At 46.1% G+C, this 6,000-nt stretch overlaps 1 pseudogene; it reads left to right on the forward strand.

Annotated features, from left to right (window-relative positions):
- The first annotated feature begins 4,873 nt into the window (after positions 1-4,873).
- On the forward strand, positions 4,874-5,712 carry LOC105858072 (large ribosomal subunit protein eL8 pseudogene; annotated as a pseudogene).
- Positions 5,713-6,000: the final 288 nt, after the last annotated feature.

A 6,000-nucleotide genomic window follows, 5' to 3' on the forward strand; every position in this document is an offset into this window, starting at 1 on the left:
GGTCAACCGAGCTGCGTGCCCTCCATTATAAAATCTCTGCGGGTATTTATTCTCCAGTGATTTTGGAAGGGAGTGGGTATTGCCTCTCTTAGTCTTCTCTGTCACCTTCTGCCTTATATGTGCCTCTGTTGTTTGGATTTTTTTTTCAACTAGCATGTACTTCTTTTGTATTTTTTATTGTGGTAAAATGCATATAAAACTTGTCATTTTAACCATTTTAAGTAGACAGTTTAGTGGCATCAATTATAATCACAATATTGTGCAACCATCACCACTATTTCCAAACCTTTTCCACTACCACTATGCCAGACAAACTCTGTACCCATTACACAAATAACTCCCCATTCCCCACTCCCCAGGTAACCTCCAAACTACCTTCTGTCTCTATGAGTCTTATGACTCTAAGTGCCTCATATAATGTGGGATCGTACAGTATTTGTCCTTTTGTGACTTATTTCACTTGGCATGATACACTCAAGGTTAACCCACGTGGTAGCCTGTGTCATAACTCTGTTTCTTTATGACTCAGCATGGGCTACATACCAAATAAATACTCTGTGGTGTTTTTAAAAAGTGTTACCATAGAGTGTGATGAGAGCTATGAGAATGTGAAAGTTGTCAGGATCAAAATGGAGTCACTTGTGCTAAAAGAAAGAAAATCCCTGCAGATAGAGCTGGGGAAGGCCTGCAGGGAGAATTCTCGTGCACACATGCCTGACAACAAGGACTCGCACAAAGGACTCTGCAAAAACCACAGCACTGCACAAAGGCTGTTACAACCTTACACAAAAGTACTTCTGGGAGGACATCGGTCCAGCAACTGCACCTCCAACCTCAGACTGGCATCACCCTTGTTACCTGCCGATCCTTGTAGCCAAGGATTGTTATCTCAAAACAATTATGTCATCGTCCTCATTTTGCCTTTAAAAACCTTTGTCTTCCTTTAACTCCCTGAATAGCACATAGTTTGCTATGGCATGTGTATTCCCACTGCAATGCCCTATCCCCCCAAACATCATTTTCTTTTAGAGAGCATCTCTCTATGTGTCACTTAGGTTATTAATAGATGTGCACACACAGGGTCCATGATTCGGTCTGAGATGGCACAAGGCCCATGGAGGAGATGAAGCTTTTACTGGGTGTTGATGAATTCATTGGCTCCTGGGACAATGATGCTCAATGTGACAGTCCGAAAGGAGCTTGTGCCGGAATGTGATGGCCACACCGTTGCCCTCCTCGAGAAAGTTGTGCGCCCCTCCCCTTTCCCGACACGAAAAGAAAAAAAAAATCAGCTGAAGTAAGCAGTGCGGTGACAGGGCTGCTTTTCCCAAATCTGCATGTCCTACCGAATGCTCCTGATCTCACTTTGGAACTAACTGGCGGCGACTGCATTGTGAACACCACTACCCCAGAAGACACATGGCCCCAGGGCTCACAGACGATTTTTAACTCTCCATGCTGATGTTAAATGTGATGATCCCTGCATCCATTTTCCTTCCTGCTTTCCTAACATCCTACGTGTGTATTTGCAGCAGTAGCCAAAGGAACTGAAAGAGAAGTTTTCAGGAAAGAGACTTCCTGAGGCCTTGAGTGCGCTATAACAGTCCTAACAGGTCACACAAGCAAGCCGTTATCAAACATTTCTGCCAAGCAAGTGCTATATTAAGTGGCCAAGTTCAAAGCTTGATATAGGATGTGCCTGAACCTTACTAACCGTCTTATCTCAGTTCAGATGTGAGGTTGGAAAAACACAGAAGGAATTCATAAATCTTGTTAAACCTAATTGGCCTCCCCTATAAACAACCCACCCTCACTAATAGCAACCCATGGAAGCGTTGTCTGATGCCAGTTTCCATCCTGTATTACTATGGGCGGCCCCCATGTTAACCCTTTATCCACACTACCGCACTGAATTTTCAGGATGAGGCACCTTGTAAGAAACTCCACTGCCCCGCAAAGAAAAGTAAAGGAAGAGCTACCTCCACGGCTGGCCGGCCGAGGCAGGGTGAATGAACTAGAGAGGGAGTCCTCACAGTGTGATCCTGGAGTGGCAGCAGCAGCAGCACCTGAGAACTTCACAGAAATGCAAATTCCCAGGTCCCACCCCAGGCCTACTAGATCAGAAACTCCAGTGGCAGCGCCCTGCAAGCTGTGTTTCAACAACCTTCCAGGGGGGCTGGATGCTGGCTACAATTTGAGAACCACTGCGGGAGGAGGGAAGTCTCTCTTCTCACATTCCCTGCTTTATTCCAAATTCAGATTCTGCAAACCAAGTTCCTACACCAACCAGAAGAGCAAAGTATTCTAAACATCAAACATTCATTGAAAATTTTTTTACATGCTATCTGGCAGCACAGTATATCTTGCACATAAAAAACTCCCAGTAAATACAAATTCACAGTTTTAAGAATGGAAGTGAGGTTTTTAAAACTATAGTAAGAAAGAGTAATCTGGTCACAAAATCAGGTGCTAATAGAGGCTGTAACCAGGAAGGCATGCGGCAATTCAGAGGAGAGCCCGGGGGTCTTATCTGGGAAGAAAATTATCGGACTAAGTTATGGGACTAAGAGTTGTTTGCATAAAATTTGGCGGCAGTGGAAATGATACAGTCCAGACATGGAGCACTATAGAGTGGGAACCAAAGGTTATATACCTGCTTCTCCCAGCAAATCACATATTCCAATCCTAACTTTGTTTCCTTCCTTTCCCTGGGGAAAGAGTTTGGGATCTCACAGGCTTCGTGCCTTATCTAACCCAATGAGCATTTAAGTGGAGCTATGATGGGTTCAGGAAGAGGCTCTTCAAAGAAAGAGTTCTCAAGGAAAAAAGCTTGAATGAAAATATGGGTCTCAGAAAGTTGGGGCCAGTTCCAGAACATTCTTCATCAAGTGAGACTGTTTCTGCTTCTGTCAAAACATTCATTTTGACATTTGAGGATGTCCTAAGTGTTTCTTTTCCTCACCCAGGCAATATGGAAACAGCGCTACTCAGGCCAAGGATTGGGGCTCACAAAAGAAAAATGATAGTAATTACTCAACCATTGTGTTATATTGTCATTAGAAATTAATGCCTTTGTATGAAAGAGCTTAGTCACATGCATTCTAGACAAGAGGACAGAAACCCTGTGGTGATTATTGGTCACAAATGTTTTCATAGAAAAAAGTCATGTTCTAGAGTAATATTATATAACATTTATCAGTATTATATTTATTTTCTATAGAAATTCATAATCATTTCTCTGCACCTAAAGAAATCATCTGAGCTAGTGATTATTTCCCAATCTTATTTCTCCTCTAAGAATAAATTATTGAGACATAACTTTCACAAAACTAGATGGCTCTTGCTAAAAGCATTGGTTGCTTAGTATTTAAGGAGATGCCTGATTGTATTAGTTTCCTAGGGCTGCTGGAACAAAGTGTCACAAACTGGATAGTTTAAAACAACACAGATGTATTCTCTCACAGTTCCGGAGACTGAAGGCCAAAATTGAGCTGAGCCATGCTCCCTGTAAAGACCCGAGGGGAGAATCTGTTCCACGCCCTGCTCTGAGCCCCACTGTTTGGGTGTCGCTGGGTGGTGCAGGAGGGTAGAATAGCTACAGGGAGCAGCTGCCTAGGATGATTTGTGCTTGGAAGCAGCATCAGTCTTGGCAGAGGCAAATTCTGTTTTTCTTAAACACAAACAAACAAACAAACCAGAGCCCGCCACCAGATGGCGGCAGGCACACACTTAAGGGTCCCAGTTTCCGTTTGGGAGAGCAAGTAGACAGGCTTGGCAGGGACAGGCTGGCTGCACAGTCTCACTCAAAATGCAGGAGTCCCAGCCGGGCACGGTGGCTCACGCCTGTAATCCTAGCACGAGTTCGAGACCAGCCTGAGCAAGTGCGAGACCCCCGTCTCTACTAACAATAGAAAGAAATTAATTGACCAACTAAAATATATATATACAAAAAATTAGCCGGGCATGGTGGCGCATGCCTGTAGTCCCAGCTACTCGGGAGGCTGAGGCAGGAGGATTGCTTGAGCCCAGGAGTTTGAGGTTGCTGTGAGCTAGGCTGACGCCACGGCACTCTAGCCGGAGCAACAGAGTGAGACTCTGTCTCAAAAAAAAAAAAAAGAAAATGCAAGAGTCCCTCTCTTGGGTGGCAAGTTCCATGTTTTTGCAGGACATTGAAATGTAAACATACCTGAAAGACGGGGCAGTGATGTTGACAGCGATGTTCAAGTTGAACTGGAGAAGTCGATGAGCCGGCACCCAGAGGGCGCAGGGCTTCGTGGCCGTGGCACTCGCCGTGAGCCCAAGGCCAGGAAACCTTGGCTTCTGTATCTCTCTTGTTATGGGTTAAATTGTGCCTCCCAAAAGATACACTGAAGTCCTAAGCCCAAGTTCCTCAGAATGTGACCTTGTTTTAAAATAGTGTCATGGCAGATGGAACTAAGTAAATGAAGATGAGGTCCTACTGGAGTGGGGTAGGCTCCAAGCCCAGTACGACTGGTGTCCATACCAGACAGGAAGAGGTACAGAGACGCAGGTACACAGGGAAACAGCCAGGTGACCATGGAGCAGACACTGGGGTGATGCAAATATAAGCCAAGGAACACCCAGGGATTGCTGGCTGCTTCCAGAAGCTAGAAGAGGCAAGGAAGGGTCCTCTCTTACAGGTTTCAGAGCGAGCATAGCCCTGCCAACATCTTGCTGTCAGACTTCTCATCTCCAGAACTGTGAGAGTAACTGTTGTTTTAAACCACCCAGCCTGCGGTGCTCTGTTATGGCTGCCCCAGGAAACAAACATGCTCTCAAGAGTCACAATTTGCATAAAGCGTGCACAATTTGCATAAACCCAGGGTTTAGCTTTCTGCTCCAGCTGGCCAACATGCCAAAGGGAAAGAAGGCCAAGGGCAAGAAGGTGGCCCTGGCCCCTGTCGTGGTGAAAAAGCAGGAGGCCAAGAAGGTGGTGAACCCCCTGTTCAAGAAGAGGCCAAAGAACTTTGGTATTGGACAGACATCCAGCCCAAGAGGGACCTCACCCGCTTTGTCAAATGGCCCCGCTACATCGGTTTGCAGAGGCGGAGAGCTCTCCTCTACAAGCGGCTGAAAGTGCCTCCTGCCATTAACCAGTTCACCCAGGCCTTGGACCGCCAAACAGCTACTCAGCTGCTTAAGCTGGCCCACAGGTACAGACCAGAGACAAAGCAAGAGAAGAAGCGGCTGTTGGCCCGGGCTGAGAAGAAAGCTGCCGGCAAAGGGGATGTCCCCACTAAGAGGCCACCTGTCCTTCGAGCAAGGGTCAACACTGTCACCACCTTGGTGGAGAACAAGAAGGCTCAGCTGGTGGTGATCGCACATGACGTGGGTCCCATCGAGCTGGCTGTCTTCCTGCCTGCCCTGTGTCGGAAGATGGGAGTCCCTTACTGCATTATCAAGGGGAAGGCCAGGCTGGGGCGTCTAGTCCACAGGAAGACCTGCACCACTGTCGCCTTCACACAGGTTAACTCGGAAGACAAAGGAGCTCTGGCTAAGCTGGTGGAAGCCATCAGGACCAACTACAACGACAGATACGACGAGATCCGTCGTCACTGGGGAGGCAACGTCCTGGGTCCGAAATCTGTGGCTCGCATCGCCAAGCTGGAAAAGGCAAAGGCAAAAGAACTTGCCACCAAACTGGGCTAAATGTACACTGTTGTCTCCTGTACATAAAAGTAATAAAAGTTATCCTTCAAAAGAAAAGAAAGAAACCCAGGGTTTAAGACACATTGGCCTAGAATGTTACTTAAAAGAAATTGTCCTAAGAAAAATATGTTTTAATGCCAATCTTTATCTGCTTTTCAATCCGGATACTTTCATGTGCTACTTATATCATGTGCTACATTCAAGTGTTCAACCACAAAGGAAGAGGTTAAACACTTCAATCATGTAGCAGAGAAAACCCTGTAAAGGTCAGGGGTTTGGATTCACTGTGTCAGAACAAGCTTCTTCACAGTTTCAAGGGTCACTGGGCAG

This window comes from Microcebus murinus, chromosome 5 (genome assembly GCF_040939455.1).
Source record: "Microcebus murinus isolate Inina chromosome 5, M.murinus_Inina_mat1.0, whole genome shotgun sequence".
NCBI classification, from domain to species: domain Eukaryota; kingdom Metazoa; phylum Chordata; class Mammalia; order Primates; family Cheirogaleidae; genus Microcebus; species Microcebus murinus.